Source organism: Oncorhynchus masou, unplaced genomic scaffold, assembly GCF_036934945.1.
Source record: "Oncorhynchus masou masou isolate Uvic2021 unplaced genomic scaffold, UVic_Omas_1.1 unplaced_scaffold_1189, whole genome shotgun sequence".
NCBI lineage: Eukaryota > Metazoa > Chordata > Actinopteri > Salmoniformes > Salmonidae > Oncorhynchus > Oncorhynchus masou.
The window spans coordinates 94,902-112,112 of record NW_027001663.1 but is presented as its reverse complement, the minus strand read 5'-3'; the positions used below and the strand labels follow the sequence as shown (position 1 = coordinate 112,112).

At 44.3% G+C, this 17,211-nt stretch overlaps 3 non-coding genes across 3 annotated transcripts; 1 reads left to right on the top strand and 2 right to left on the bottom strand.

Annotated features, from left to right (window-relative positions):
* Positions 1-6,564: 6,564 nt before the first annotated feature.
* trnat-ugu (transfer RNA threonine (anticodon UGU)) lies at positions 6,565-6,636 on the bottom strand. The gene has a single exon. It is a non-coding gene; the product is annotated as a tRNA-Thr (tRNA).
* A 382-nt stretch (positions 6,637-7,018) lies between these two features.
* trnaa-ugc (transfer RNA alanine (anticodon UGC)) lies at positions 7,019-7,090 on the bottom strand. The gene has a single exon. It is a non-coding gene; the product is annotated as a tRNA-Ala (tRNA).
* Positions 7,091-8,754: 1,664 nt separating this feature from the next.
* trnas-aga (transfer RNA serine (anticodon AGA)) lies at positions 8,755-8,836 on the top strand. The gene has a single exon. It is a non-coding gene; the product is annotated as a tRNA-Ser (tRNA).
* The last annotated feature ends 8,375 nt before the right edge of the window (positions 8,837-17,211 follow it).

Genomic DNA, 17,211 nt, shown 5'->3' with positions numbered 1-17,211 from the left:
AAAAGAACGTAGTATAATGCAGGATGCACCTGCCAGGCAGACTCCGACAGGATAGGACAAGGTGGAAGCAAACGGGACGACAGCTTGCTTCTGGTATCAAAAACACAAACAAGAATCAGACACTGAAAGTAGCAGGAACAGAGAGAGAAATAGAGACCTAATCAGAGGGGGAAGAGAGAACAGGTGGGGAAAGAGTGAATGAGCTAGTTAGGGGAAATGTAGAACAGCTGAAGAATGAGAGACAGAGAAGGTAACCTAAAAAGACCAGCAGAGAGAGACAGAGTGAAGAGAAAGGACAGGAACAGACATAACAAGACATGACAGCTTTGTAGAACTCTCTGAGGAATCCATCTGGGCCTGGGGACGTATTAGGTGGCATGGAGGTAATTGCCTCCAGGATCTCCTCAGGTCTGAAGGGGGAGTTGAGATCTTCTTGGTTGGTCTCTGATAGTTTAGGTAGCGAGATTCCCTCTAGGAAAGAGTGGAGTTCTGCCTCCGTGTGTTTTCTCTCAGAGGTGTATAGTTTGCAGTAAAAATCATGAAAAGTTAAATTGTTATTTTTTGGGTCATATGTGACCTCGTCCTCTGCTGTTCGGATAGCCGTGATTGTACGCTCTGACTGCTCTTTTTTTATTTGGTAAGCAAGCAAACTACTGGGCCTATTGCTATACTCATGGTATTTCTGTTTAGTAAAGAAAACCTTTTTTTATCTCCCGAGTGTTGTCCAAATTCAGTTTGGCTTTGGCTGCTTTAAGATGACTCCAGGAGGTGCTGTCTGGGGATTGTTTATGTATTTTTTCACAGCATTCCAGCTCCCTCTCAAGATCTAGCCTGTGTGCTTCCATTGCTTTTTTCTTAGAGGAAGCATATGCGATTAGATGGCCACTTAGTGTGGCTTTTGCAGCGTCCCACATTGTGGCCGGAGAAACAGGAGAATCTTTGTTGTCTTGTGTGTAGTTGTCTATCCATGTAGTTACCAATGTATGGAACGCTTCGATTGATAGCATGGAGGTGTTGAATTTCCAGCTCTTTGACCTCGGGATGTTTTTGCAGAGGTCAAAGCGGAGGTGGACAAAGGCGTGATCTGAAAGTGCTATAGGTCCAATTGTACATGTGGTTGAATTTATGAAACTCTTTGGGATAAAAATGTAATCTATACGGGAGTAGGTGTTATGGACATTAGAGTAGTATGTATAGTCCATAGATGAGCTATTAGTCTCTCTCCAGATATCTATCAGTCCCATCTCTTTAGAAAGAGAGTTCAACATCTTTGCAGATCTAGGTGTTGTGGTGGGGACATGAGATGATTTGTCTAGGGTTGGGTTGAGGGTACAATTAAAATCTCCGGCCACCACACCAAAGGAGACACAATGCTCATTGAACAGGGTTATCATTTTTGACATGAAGGCAGGAGTATCTGTGTTAGGGGCGTATATGTTTAATATAGTAATTGGTTGACCATATAGTGACCCAGTTATCAAAATTAATCTCCCCTCCGGATCAGATATGTTTTTGTCAATTATGAATGGAACATTTTTATGGATAAGTATGGATGTGCCTCTACTGTTTGATTTGAAAGATGAGAAATACACCTGTCCCACCCGAGCTCTGCGGAGTTTGGCATGTTCAGCATCACAGAGGTGTGTCTCTTGTAATAGCGCAATGTCTGCTTTTTCCTTTTTTAGAGCACATAGTATCTTTTTCCGTTTTATCGCATGCCCTAGACCATGGCAGTTCCATGTCAATAGATTAAAAGTACTAGTCATCGTCATCGAACAGTAATCGAACTTTAGTGCAAGTCATCGCTGGGTAAAAGTGGATAGTAGTTACAGCTGCGTTCACATAAAAGGAAAATAAATGGTGTACATAAAATAATAATCTCTGAACACCCCAGCCGAGTTCCCAAACAACTCAAAATCAAATCAAATGTTATTTGTCACATACACATGGTTAGCAGATGTTAGTGCGAGTGTAGCGAAATGCTTGTGCTTCTAGTTCCGACAATGCAGTAATAACCAACAAGTAATCTAGCTAACAATTCCAAAACTACTACCTTATAGACACAAGTGTAAGGGGATAAAGAATATGTACATAAGATATATGAATGAGTGATGGTACAGAGCGGCATAGGCAAGATACAGTAGATGGTATTGAGTGCAGTATATACATATGAGATGAGTATGTAAACAAAGTGGCATAGTTAAAGTGGCTAGTGATACATGTATTACATAAGGATGCAGTAGATGATATAGAGTACAGTATATACGTATACATATGAGATGAATAATGTAGGGTATGTAAACATTATATTAGGTAGCATTGTTTAAAGTGGCTAGTGATATATTTTACATCATTTCCCATCAATTCCCATTATTAAAGTGGCTGGAGTTGAGTCAGTGTGTTGGCAGCAGCCACTCAATGTTAGTGGTGCCTGTTTAACAGTATGATGGCCTTGAGATAGAAGCTGTTTTTCAGTCTCTCGGTCCCAGCTTTGATGCACCTGTACTGACCTCGCCTGGATGATAGCGGGGTGAACAGGCAGTGGCTCGGGTGGTTGTTGTCCTTGATGATCTTTATGGCCTTCCTGTGACATCGGGTGGTGTAGGTGTCATGGAGAGCAGGTAGTTTGCCCCCAGTGATGCGTTGTGCAGACCTCACTACCCTCTGGAGAGCCTTACGGTTGTGGGCGGAGCAGTTGCCGTACCAGGCGGTGATACAGCCCGACAGGATGCTCTCGATTGTGCATCTGTAGAAGTTTGTCAGTGCTTTTGGTGAGAAGCCAAATTTCTTCAGCCTCCTGAGGTTGAAGAGGCGCTGCTGCGCCTTCTTCACGATGCTGTCTGTGTGGGTGGACCAATTCAGTTTGTCTGTGATGTGTACGCCGAGGAACTTAAAACTTACTACCCTCTCCACTACTGTTCCATCAATGTGGATAGGGGGGTGTTCCCTCTGCTGTTTCCTGAAGTCCACAGGGTGAACAGGGAGTACAGGAGAGGGCTCAGAACGCACCCTTGTGGGGCCCCAGTGTTGAGGATCAGCGGGGTGGATATGTTGTTGCCTACCCTCACCACCTGGGGGCGGCCCGTCAGGAAGTCCAGTACCCAGTTGCACAGGGCGGGGTCGAGACCCAGGGTCTCGAGCTTGATGACGAGCTTGGAGGGCACTATGGTGTTAAATGCCGAGCTGTAGTCAATGAACAGCATTCTCACATAGGTATTCCTCTTGTCCAGATGGGTTAGGGCAGTGTGCAGTGTGGTTGAGATTGCATCGTCTGTGGACCTATTTGGGCGGTAAGCAAATTGGAGTGGGTCTGGTGTGTCAGGTAGGGTGGAGGTGATATGGTCCTTGACTAGTCTCTCAAAGCACTTCATGATGACGGAAGTGAGTGCTACGGGGCGTTAGTCGTTTAGCTCAGCTACCTTAGCTTTCTTGGGAACAGGAACAATGGTGGCCCTCTTGAAGCATGTGGGAACAACAGACTGGGATAGGGATTGATTGAATATGTCCGTAAACACACCAGCCAGCTGGTCTGCGCATGCTCTGAGGGCGCGGCTGGGGATGCCGTCTGGGCCTGCAGCCTTGCGAGGGTTGACACGTTTAAATGTTTTCCTCTTGTCGGCTGCAGTGAAGGAGAGTCCGCATGTTTTAGTTGCGGGCAGTGTCAGTGGCACTGTATTGTCCTCAAAGCGGGCAAAAAAGTTATTTAGTCTGCCTGGGAACAAGACATCCTGGTCCGTGACGGTGCTGGTTTTCTTTTTGTAATCCGTGATTGACTGTAGACCCTGCCACATACCTCTTGTGTCTGAGCCGTTGAATTGAGATTCTACTTTGTCTCTATACTGTCGCTTAGCTTGTTTGATTGCCTTGCGGAGGGAATAGTTACACTGTTTGTATTCATTCATGTTTCCAGTCACCTTGCCCTGATTAAAAGCAGTGGTTCGCGCTTTCAGTTTCACGTGAATGCTGCCATCAATCCACGGTTTCTGGTTTGGGAATGTTTTAATCATTGCTATGGGAACGACATCTTCAACGCACGTTCTAATGAACTCGCACACCGAATCAGCATATTCGTCAATGTTGTCGTCTGACGCAATACGGAACATATCCCAGTCCACGTGATGGAAGCAGTCTTGGATTGTGGAATCAGATTGGTCGGACCAGCGTTGAACAGACCTCAGCGCGGGAGCTTCTTGTTTTAGTTTCTGTCTGTAGGCAGGGATCAGCAAAATGGAGTCGTGGTCAGCTTTTCCGAAAGAAGGGCGGGGCAGGGCCTTATATGCATCGCGGAAGTTGGAATAGCAATGATCCAAGGTTTTTCCAGCCCTCGACACATCCCGTTGGATCTATAACCCCCCCGCTCAGTCTCAATTCTGTGTTCCGAATAAAACAAAAACCGGGAACAGTTAGCAACGTCTCCCTCTCCCCACCAAAGAAATGCCTCATCCTCTCCACCCCGCATTGAGTAAATGACACAGTTGCCCTTGTCCAGACCACGCTAAAAGAGGGGAGAAATATAAAATCAATAGCCTACATATACCTCCCCCAAGGGACATAGGGAACCCCAAGTAATAATAGCAACAAAAAAAACAGGGAAATAAAAGTAGGCTGAAACATTAGTAGGCCTAGGTTAGGCTATAGAGCCCATCCCTCTCAGTTAAAGGAAAATAAATATAAATTGGATGGCTATAATGACATTTAGGGGGTGAGTCTTTGGATATCGGCTATATGTTGTCTTACCTCCTTTAGTAATGGCATTAACCGCATTTAGTCATTGGTCCATTTCTCATTGACCAGGATTGTCTTTCAAAAACGTTTTGCCTCTTCGGGAGTTTTGAAGTGTCGCAAGACTCCTTGGTGAAGAATCCTGAGCTCGTTTGGGTATTTAAATCCCCTGAAGATGCCTCTGTCAATTGAGTATTTCTTCACTTCGTCAAACTCTCGGCGCTTTCGGCGTATTCTAGCTGACAGGTCCTGGTGTAAAGCGAGTTTGGCGTTTCCCACTGTGATGGTGTTGTTTTTTGCCACCTGTAGGACTCGTTCCTTGTCAGTGAATCTCAGGAAACGTATGGTGATTGGGCACGGTGGTTGTCTGGCTGCTGGTGGGGGCCTCAGTGCTCGGTGAGCTCTCGGTGAGCTCTCTCTCTCTCTCTCTCTCTCTCTCTCGCTCTCGTTTTATAGGCCTGTCGGTGGACAGGTGGAGCCACTCTGGAAGTTTGTCTTGCAGGTAGCGGATCAGTGGCATGTTTCCCTCTTCTTTTTCACCCAGATTGAATAGAACACAATTATTCCTTCGCCCCCTGTTTTTCAATTTTCTTTTTAGCATATGCTGTCGTTTCCATGGCATCTGTCAATAAGTTTTCCATGGATAGGATTCGCCCCTCTGCCTCGTCCAGGCACCCCGCGTTTATGGTTATCTTGTTGTTGATGTCAGGCAAAGCGTTTTCCAGGATTGTCACCTTGCCCCCGATCGCGCTGAGCTGAGAGTTAATGGCATCTAATTTGGTGTTTAGTTCTGTACGTTGGGATCTCAACTCAGAAAGGATGTCTTCGACAGAGTGTGAGGTTGGCATTCGTTGTACCTCGGGGGGGGGGAGCGAGTCCTCTTGCTCCTGGCTAATGGCGCTAGTCTTTTCTGAAGCTAGCTTCTTCTTGGAGGCTTTTTCCGTCGCTAATGCTCGAGTCCGGGTAAAAATGTCACCTGAAGTGTCGCCTTTTGTAGCCGCCATGACTTTTTCTTACTAAAGCTAAATGAGTTTGAACTTGGGGTGGAGGTAAGATTAGGAATTGGAAACTACTTGTGCGGAGCTCTTAGTTCATGGGGCCATCTCGTTCAAGGGTCACGTGATCCCCCCGATTTAACCTTATTTAACTAGGCAAGTCAGTTAAGAACACATTCTTATTTACAATGTTATGTATTGCTCATCATTGGTGTCGGCTGTTGTTTACTTATTTATTTGTTGTCTCATCACATTATTGTCCAAAAAACGGAAACGGAGCTAATACACCAGTATTTATTGTTTCGAGTGGTGGGTGTTGTTATCGTGACCAGTGAGCTGAGATAAGGTGGAGCTTTACCCTGCATAGACTAAAAGATGACCTGGAACAAGTGGGTCTGGCGATGAATATGTAGCGAGGGCCAGCCGACTAGAGCATACAGGTTGTAGTGGCCATATCAATACAATTGACCCTTTCTTTACACTGTTCTAATGAAAGTACATTTCCATAATATTATCTAGCTTCCATAAACGTCAACAAGGCTTGAACCCAGGATTGAACCCATGTGCTTCAGTTTACAAAAACAGATGACTTTGCACATCTATTTCCTTCTTAAAATGTCTACATTCTGGAAAGTAGAGTTGTGCAAAAGCTAATTTCACAACTAAATATACTCATCAGAGAATTTGGGGATTAACTTCAGAGCGCATGCATTTCAAGTATTAGCTCTACCGTAGAGGCAGATCCCCTTACTATATAATTAGCAGGGTTGCCATTTTGAGAAAACTTTTTTTTCTTCAAAGTCATCCAGTGAAAGAACCATCCCATGGTACCAGCTATCTTTCAGTAAGGCACAGATGGGATTTGAACCCATGATCTTCGGTTTACAAGACCGACGCCTTACCGCTTGGCCACCATGCCACTCCATGCTGCAAGATATTTATCAACATTCTGGAAAGTAGTAGTTGTGTAATGTGAATTTGGCACACAAATAACATCTCTGTTTCCTGTGAGAATTTCAACATTCTGGAAAGTAGGAGTTGAGTAATGTGAATTTGGCACACAAATACTCAGTGGAGAACATACAAGCAAGTATGGACAGTCATTAACCCATGAACTTCGGTTTTTGAAAATGATGCAATACAAGTTGGCAACCATGCCACTTCTGTTCCATAAATGTAAGAACAGGGATTGAACACATGTTCTTCAGATTACAAGAGCAAATTATTTAGCACATCTCTGTTTCCTGTTGAGAATTTCAACATCCTGGAAAGTAGGAGATGGGCCATTGAAAACATTTTAGTGGAGAAGCTGGGGATTGAACCCAGGACCTCATACATGCAAAGCATGCGCTCTACCACTGAGCTACATCCCCTTTCTCTGAAAGAAAAAAATCTTATTTTTTTTAATTTGACCTATAATTAACCAGATAAGCCAGTTGAGAACAAGTTTTCATATTCAACTGCGACCTGGCCAAGATAAAGCAAAGCAGCGCAACACAAACAACAACACAGAGTTACAGATGGAATAAACAAGCGTACAGTCAATAACACAATAGAAGAAAAAAAAGAAAGTCTATATACAGTGCGTGCAAATGGAGGTAAGGCAATAAATAGGCCATAGTAGCAAAGTATTTACAATTTAGCAAATTAACACTGGAGTGATAGATGAGCAGATGATGATGTGCAAGTAGAAATACTGGTGTGCAAAAGCAGAAATCAGAAAGTATATTCAAACAATATGGGGATGAGGTAGGTAGATTGGGTGGGCTATTTACAGATGGGCTTTGTACAGCTGCAGTGATCAGTTAGCTGCTCAGATAGCACGATGTTTAAGGTTAAACAAAGTTGCCAACACCTCAGTTCAAGGAAAGTAGCTATTGGCTGTCCTAAAAGTCGCTGAAGTTGCTAAATGATGTCATCGCCTAATTTGCATAATTGTCCATGTGCATGTAATTGTGATGGACACTGTAGGAGTGAGGAACATTGTGGAAGAGACAAAAAGTGAGTAAAATAAAAATGTCTGCAAGTATTCAGAGGGGTCTGAATACTCTGCAAAATACAGCGACTGAAGTCGCTAAGTTGGCAACAAGAATCGCCCAATTTCACAGGCGGGCCACAAACAGGCAAATAACAAAAAGCATCTCGGAACGCACAACTCGTCGGTCGTTGTCAGTGGATTGTATTGGCGGGAAGAACAAAAATATCGTCTGCAGGGTAATCGAAACCTCGCCGCATCTAATGTCAAGTCACAGGTGAGCTGCCTTGTTAAACCCTAAAAATAAATAATAACACGATTGCGTTAAAAATACCCATTAAGCCATTTGTTAAGATTTCCCCCATGTGGACCTGTTGTCACTCTTACCCTGATGGTTGCTGATATTTCCAGACACTTTTTCGGTCTTATCTGAGGAATTTTATCATTTATATCAGAATGGCCATTTTCTGAGGCCAGTTTAGCGTTCATTCAATGACGATTTACTACTCTTTTCCATTGAATGCCATATTGAGGTTAAATCAATGACTGGAGTTTTCATTGATAAAAACAAATGACTATTGAAAGTGCAAGTCGGTATCGTGCATAAATTTACTGGTCTCTGTGGTGATTTTAGAAGGCTGTGCCTATTTCTACTTTTTACCCCATACTCTTTAACCCGATACCCAGGTACTGTGCTGTAGTCAGGATGGCCGAGCGGTCTAAGGCGCTGCGTTCAGGTCGCAGTCTCCCATGGATTCGTGGTTTCAAATCCCACTTCTGGCAGTTGTTTAATGTATCTCAGGAGTCATGCTGCTTAGCAGTAATAATAAGATGATGAAATAACAACTTCACACAGTGAAATAATAATTTATAATAAACACTCTCAAATGCAAACCTTCTGGAGCTGAGCAAAGATCAAGGAAAATAAGAAAACAGCTGTACTTAATAACAAATGAATGAGGGGATCATTGCATTATAATGAGTTACTGCATTTTCTTTCAGTTGTAAAATTATCACTTTCTGTAGGCTATGCCTGGTGGCCCTTTCATTCCAAACAAGCCTGTTGTCGTGGCCGAGTGGTTAAGGCGATGGACTAGAAATCCATTAGGATCTTCCTGCGCAGGTTCGAATCCTGCCGACAACGAAAATGCATTTTCTTGACCCCTCCGGGGATTTCTAGACCATTAGTTAACAAAAATAATATCTCTCCATATTTTTTTAAAATTCTAAAATACATATATTGTCCCAATGTGTCTCTTGAAGGCATAAAATATCAGAATTCTTCATTGTTCTTAAACCAATATCAGAATTTTTCCATTGTTCTTAAACCATTCGCATTGACTGACATAAACTTAACCATTCCAATAAATAATAAAAATAAATATTTTCTCATTATCCTCGACCTGTTTCTTCCTTTTCCGTCCTTTTTCACCACCACCGATGCTTTCCTCTTCCTGTAGTCTCCCCTTGTTCTATCAATCTTTTCCATGTCTTCTGAATCTGAAATTGACTCTAAATCCATCTCATCCAACCAACTCAAAATCTTCTTTCCTGTGCCTGTTGTGCTCCCTGTATCCATTTGCGTTTCCTGTATCGTTGTCAGCGTCCCACTCCCCTCCACTTCACTTCCTTCCGAGGCACCCACATAGCCCGAGGCCCCCCCAAAACCTGTGAGTCCCCAGTGCGTCCACCCAGCCCACTCCCCCCTCCTCCTGAAAACTCCCTCTTCTTATTTTTGAATCCATACTGCTCCCTATTTCATTCTTTTCTCCGTCTCTCCACCCTCCACCACGTCCTCTCCTCCATCTTCTTCTCCTTGCGGTGGTACAACTGCTTCCTCGAAAAGTTCCTGACTCCCTCTTCAGCCAAAACCTCTCCACAGTTGCACTCCTCTAGTCTCTTTCGGCATCCACCACAAAAATACCTTTCCTTCCTCCAACACATTCACATTCAACTACTTTAATGATTGTTTCAAAGGCAAGATTTGCAAATGTAGGCACAACATGCCAGAAACAAATGCCTACAATACACATCCAAGCATAACTGACCAAATTATGAAAGACTAACATTGTCATTTGAAATTCTGAAAAGTGAGTATGGAAGTATGGAAGAGGTGAAAAAACGTATTGCTGTCTATCAACAATGACAAGCCACCTGGGTATGACAAATTGAATGGAACATTATTGAGGATAATAGTGATGATATTGCCACTCCCATTTGCCATATCTTCAATATAAGCTGACAAGTGTGTGCCCTCAGGCTTGGAGGGAAGCAAAAGTCATTCCGCTACCCAAGAATAGTAAAGCCCCCATTAATGGCTTAAATAGCCAACCAATCAGCCTGTTACTAACCCGTAGTCAACTTTTGGAAAAAATGTGTTTGACCAGATACAATGCTATTTTACAGTAAACTAATTGACAACATACTTTCAGCATGCTTATAGGGAAGGACATTCAACATGCACGGACGGCACTGGCACAAATGACTGATGATTTGCAAAGAGAAATGGATGATGAAAAGATTGTGGTAGCTGTTTTGACATTATCGATCATAGTATGCTGCTGGAAAAACATATGTGTTATGGATTTACACCCCCTGCTATAATGTGGATAAAGAGTTACCTGTCTAACAGAACACAGAGGGTGTTCTTTAATGGAAGCCTCTCCAACATATAATCCCGATCCCAATCTTTACTAATGACATGCCACTGGCTTTGCCAATGTGTCTGTGTTTGCGGATGACTCAACACTATATATGTCAGCTACTACAGTGAGTGAAATTACTGCAGCACTTAACAAAGAGTTCTATAATGGGTGGCAAGAAATAAGTTAGTCCTAAATATTTCAAAAACTAAAAGCGTCGTACTTGGGACAAATCATTCACTAAACCCTAAACCTCAACTAAATATTGTAAAGAATAATGTAGAAATTGAGCAAGTTGTGGAGAATAAACTGCTTGGAGTAACCCTGGATTGTAAACTATCATGGTCAAAACATTGATGCAACAGCAGCTAACATTGGGAGAAGTCTGTCCACAATAAAGCACTGCTTTGCCTTCTTAACAGCACGATCAACAAGGCAGGTCCTACAGGCCTTAAAAATACACCTTATGAAACAGCGGAGTCTGTGAAGAGACACAGAAAGGCACAAACAGACGCACATACTCATTCCAAACCATCTCAATTTGGTTGAGGTCAGGGGATTGTGGAGGCCAGGTCATCTGATGCAACACTCCATCACTCTCCTTCTTGATAAAATAGCCCTTATACAGTCTGGAGGTGTGTTGGATCATTGTCCTGTTGAAAAACAAATGGTAGTCCAACTAAGCCCAAACCAGAATGATGGCGTATCGCTGAGGAATGCTGGGGTAGCCATGCTGGTTAAGTGTGCCTTGAATTCTAAATAAATCACAGACAGTGTCACCAGAAAAGCACCCCCACACCATAACACCTCATTTTCCATGCTTTACACATGCAAAGATCATCCGTTCACCCAAAAGAGAAGGTGGTTGGAACCAAAAATCTCAAATTTGGACTCCAGGCAAAAGTACACATTTCCAACAGTCTATTGTCCATTGCTCGTGTTTCTTGGCCCAAGCAAGTATCTTCTTCTTATTGGTGTCCTTTCGTAGTGGATTCAGTGCAGCAATTCGACCATGAAGGCCTGATTCACACAGTCTCCTCTGAACAATTGATGTTGAGATGTGGCTGTTACTTGAATTCTGTGAAACATTTATTTGTGCTGCAATTTCTGAGGCTGGTAACTCTAATGAACTTATCCTCTGCAGCAGAGGTAACTCTGGGTCTTCCATTCCTGTGGCGGGCGTCATGAGAGCCAATATCTTCATAGCTCTTGATAGTTTTACGACTGCACTTGAAGAAACTTTCAAAGTTCTGGAAATGTTCCATATTGACTGACCTTCATGTCTTCAAGTAATGAGGGACTGTTGTTTATCTTTGCTTATTTGAGCTGTTCTTGCCATAATATGGACTTGGTCGGCTATCTTCTGTATACCCCTACCTTGTCACAACACAACTGATAGGCTCAAACGCATTAAGAAGAAAATAAATTCCACAAATTATCAACCTTTAAAAAGACACACCTGTTAATTGAAATGCATTCCAGGTGACGACCTCATGAAACTGGTTGAGAGAATGTGAAGAGTGAGCAAAGCTGTCATTAAGGCAAAGGGTGGCTATTTGAAGAATCTCCAAAATAAAATATATTTCCATTTCTTTAACACTTTTTGGTTACTACATGACTCCATATGGGGCGGCAGGGTAGCCTAGTGGTTAGAGCGTTACATTTACATTACATTTAAGTCATTTGGCAGACGCTCTTATCCAGAGCGACTTACAAATTGGTGAATTCACCTTATGACATCCAGTGGAACAGCCACTTTACAATAGTGCATCTAAATCATTTAAGGGGGGGGTGAGAAGGATTACTTTATCCTATCCTAGGTATTCCTTAAAGAGGTGGGGTTTCAGGTGTCTCCGGAAGGTGGTGATTGACTCCGCTGTCCTGGCGTCGTGAGGGAGTTTGTTCCACCATTGGGGGCCAGAGCAGCGAACAGTTTTGACTGGGCTGAGCGGGAACTGTACTTCCTCAGTGGTAGGGAGGCGAGCAGGCCAGAGGTGGATGAACGCAGTGCCCTTGTTTGGGTGTAGGGCCTGATCAGAGCCTGGAGGTACTGCGGTGCCGTTCCCCTCACAGCTCCGTAGGCAAGCACCATGGTCTTGTAGCGGATGCGAGCTTCAACTGGAAGCCAGTGGAGAGAGCGGAGGAGCGGGGTGATGTGAGAGAACTTGGGAAGGTTGAACACCAGACGGGCTGCGGCGTTCTGGATGAGTTGTAGGGGTTTAATGGCACAGGCAGGGAGCCCAGCCAACAGCGAGTTGCAGTAATCCAGACGGGAGATGACAAGTGCCTGGATAGGACCTGCGCCGCTTCCTGTGTGAGGCAGGGTCGTACTCTGCGGATGTTGTAGAGCATGAACCTACAGGAACGGGCCACCGCCTTGATGTTAGTTGAGAACGACATGGTGTTGTCCAGGATCACACCAAGGTTCTTAGCGCTCTGGGAGGAGGACACAATGGAGTTGTCAACCGTGATGGCGAGATCATGGAACGGGCAGTCCTTCCCCGGGAGGAAGAGCAGCTCCGTCTTGCCGAGGTTCAGCTTGAGGTGGTGATCCGTCATCCACACTGATATGTCTGCCAGACATGCAGAGATGCGATTCGCCACCTGGTCATCAGAAGGGGGAAAGGAGAAGATTAATTGTGTGTCGTCTGCATAGCAATGATAGGAGAGACCATGTGAGGTTATGACAGAGCCAAGTGACTTGGTGTATAGCGAGAATAGGAGAGGGCCTAGAACAGAGCCCTGGGGGACACCAGTGGTGAGAGCGCGTGGTGAGGAGACAGATTCTCGCCACGCCACCTGGTAGGAGCGACCTGTCAGGTAGGACGCAATCCAAGCGTGGGCCGCGCCGGAGATGCCCAACTCGGAGAGGGTGGAGAGGAGGATCTGATGGTTCACAGTATCGAAGGCAGCCGATAGGTCTAGAAGGATGAGAGCAGAGGAGAGAGAGTTAGCTTTCGCAGTGCGGAGCGCCTCCGTGATACAGAGAAGAGCAGTCTCAGTTGAATGACTAGTCTTGAAACCTGACTGATTTGGATCAAGAAGGTCATTCTGAGAGAGATAGCGGGAGAGCTGGCCAAGGACGGCACGTTCAAGAGACATAACCAACCCATAAAGTAAAACGTAACATCCATATATGGCCAGCTATGTAAACTTTAACATTGATTTATCCTGCAATAGATGTGGTTAAATTGGGAACATGTATACGTGTCTTGTTCTAATGCCTCTAAAGGTGAATGTAATCTAAAAGTAACTGGATGTAATCAGATTACGTTACTGAGTTCGGGTAATATAAAAGTTACGTTACTGATTACTATTTGGACAGGTAACTAGTAACGGATTATATTTATTAAGTAACCTACCTGACCTGGTGTTGGACTAGTAACCGGAAGGTTGCGAGTTCAAACCCCCGAGCTGACAAGGTACAAATCTGTCATTCTGCCCCTGAACAGGCAGTTAACCCACTGTTCCAAGGCCATCATTGAAAATAAGAATTTGTTCTTAACTGACTTGCCTGGTTAAATAAAGGTAAATTTTTTAAAAATGAGTCGGTGTTCTAAAACTTTTGAGCGATATTGTAAGGGAGTATAAGGTGTACACAGTAATCTGTAAAATATTTGTTGTTTAAAGTTTGGGCTCTCTAGTGGCGCAGCGGTCTAAGGTACTGTATCTCAGTGCAAAAGGTGTCACTTGTTCAAAACCAGTCTGATTCACATCTGGCCATAATTGGGAGTCCGATAGGACTGTGCACAATTGGCCTAGTGTTGCTTGGGTAGGCTGTCATTGTACATAAGAATTTGTTCTTAAACCTCAAGTAACTCCCCATCCCGGGAACGTAATCATCAACTGACACGAATTAGCATAACGCAACGGACATAAATATTCCTATTCATGAAAATCACAAGTGAAATATATTAAGACACAGCTTAGCCTTTTGTTAATCACCCTGTCATCTCAGATTTTCAAAATATGCTTTACAGCCAAAGCTAGACAAGCATTTGTGTAAGTTTATCGATAGCCTAGCATAGCATTTTGTCCAGCTAGCAGCAGGTAACTTGGTCACAGAAATCAGAAAAGCAATCAAGTTAAATCGTTTACCTTTGATGAGCTTCGGATGTTTTCACTCACAAGACTCCCAGTTAGATAGCCAATGTTCCTTTTTTCCAAAAATATTATTTTTGTATGCGAAATAGCTCCGTTTGTTCTTCACGTTTGGCTGAGAAATCGTCCGGAAATTGCAGTCACGAAAACGCCGAAAAATATTCAAAATTAGCTCCATAATATCGACAGGAACATGGCAAATGTTGTTTATAATCAATCCTCAAGGTGTTTTTCAAATATCTATTCGATAATATATCCACCGGGACAATTGGTTTTTCAGTAGGACCGATTGGAATAATGGCTACCTCTGTATTTTACGCGAGAATCACTGAGAGCCAACAGGTGACCACTTGCGCAATATAGCCGCTTACGGGTATTCTTCAACATAAATGCGTAAAACTACGTCACAATGCTGTAGACACCTTGGGGAATACGGAGAAGCGAGGTTGGAGCGAGCGGTCGCATCTACACTTCGGTCCGCAGGTAGTATAACTTTTCATTACATTTCGTTATAGTACAACGGTTTGATTTGTCTAATCTTAGCAATTTCTTCTTAGCCAGCTACATAGCCGTCTTTGTATCAACGACAATTGCATAATTATCGTATTTCGTCGTCCTAACGTATCTGCCCAGCAGCTAGCTAAGCAGCTAGCTAACATCCACTGTCCACTAGCACTGTAGAAACTATTACACTCAACTGAACGACTCGATTAGCGTAGTGTCAGCTAGCTACATAGTTGTCTTCGCTGTCTTCGTATCCAAGATAATTGTGCAGTTTAGAGTGTGTAGACTTAGAGTGATTATCTTAATTTACCGAGGTTAGCTAGCCAGCTATTTGTCGTCCTTAACGTAGGAAATGCTGCTAGCTAGCTAGCCAACAGCTAGCCAACCTCTACCGAATTGAACTCCAACTACCCGGTCAACATTCCGCGTCGCTCCACAGGTAGTATCACATTTTCATTTCACTTCATTACAGTACAACGGTTTGATTTGTTTGATCGTAGCTAGCCAGCTACATAGCCGTCTTTGTATCTAAGACAATTGTGTAGTCTAGAGCGATTTTCTAGGTTAGCTGGCCAGCTATTGTCGTTCTTCTAACGTAGCTAGCCAGCTAGCCCCCGAATAGCAGCACTGTAGTAACTATTACAGTACAACGGTTTGTTTTGTTTGATCGTAGCTAGCTAGCTACATAGCCGTCTTTGTATCTAAGACAATTGTGTAGCCTAGAGCGATTTTCTAGGTTAGCTGGCCAGCTATTGTCATTCTTTTAACGTAGCTAGCCAGCTAGCCCCCGAATAGCAGCACTGTAGTAACTATTACAGTACAACGGTTTGTTTTGTTTGATCGTAGCTAGCTAGCTACATAGCCGTCTTTGTATCTAAGACAATTGTGTAGCCTAGAGCGATTTTCTAGGTTAGCTAGCCAGCTATTGTCGTTCTTTTAAACTAACGTAACGCAATCAACCTGCTAGCTAGCCAGCTAGCCCCGAATAGCAGCACTGTAGAAACTATTACACTCGACGGAACGACTTGATTAGTGTAGTGTCAACATCGCAGCCACTACCAGCTAGCCTACTCCAGCAGTACTGTATCATTTCAATCATTTTAGTCAATAAGATTCTTGCTACGTAAGCTTAACTTTCTGAACATTCGAGACGTGTAGTCCACTTGTCATTCCAATCTCCTTTGCATTAGCGTAGCCTCTTCTGTACCCTGTTAACTATGTGTCTATCTATCCCTGTTCTCTCCTCTCTGCACAGACCATACAAACGCTCCACACCGCGTGGCCGCGGCCACCCTAATCTGGTGGTCCCAGCGCGCACGACCCACGTGGAGTTCCTGGTCTCCGGTAGCCTCTGGAACTGCCGATCTGCGGCCAACAAGGCAGAGTTCATCTCAGCCTATGCCTCCCTCCAGTCCCTCGACTTCCTGGCACTGACGGAAACATGGATCACCACAGATAACACTGCTACTCCTACTGCTCTCTTCGTCCGCCCACGTGTTCTCGCACACCCCGAGAGCTTCTGGTCAGCGGGGTGGTGGCACCGGGATCCTCATCTCTCCCAAGTGGTCATTCTCTCTCTCTCCCCTTACCCATCTATCTATCGCCTCCTTTGAATTCCATGCTGTCACAGTTACCAGCCCTTTCAAGCTTAACATTCTTATCATTTATCGCCCTCCAGGTTCCCTCGGAGAGTTCATCAATGAGCTTGATGCCTTGATAAGCTCCTTTCCTGAGGACGGCTCACCTCTCACAGTCCTGGGCGACTTTAACCTCCCCACGTCTACCTTTGACTCATTCCTCTCTGCCTCCTTCATTCCACTCCTCTCCTCTTTGACCTCACCCTCTCACCTTCCCCCTACTCACAAGGCAGGCAATACGCTCGACCTCATCTTTACTAGATGCTGTTCTTCCACTAACCTCACTGCAACTCCCCTCCAAGTCTCCGACCACTACCTTGTATCCTTTTCCCTCTCGCTCTCATCCAACACTTCCCACACTGCCCCTACTCGGATGGTATCGCGCCGTCCCAACCTTCGCTCTCTCTCCCCCGCTACTCTTTCCTCTTCCATCCTATCATCTCTTCCCTCTGCTCATACCTTCTCCAACCTTTCTCCTGATTCTGCCTCCTCAACCCTCCTCTCTTCCCTTTCTGCATCCTTTGACTCTCTATGTCCCCTATCCTCCAGGCCGGCTCGGTCCTCCCTCCCGCTCCGTGGCTCGATGACTCATTGCGAGCTCACAGAACAGAGCTCCGGGCAGCCGAGCGGAAATG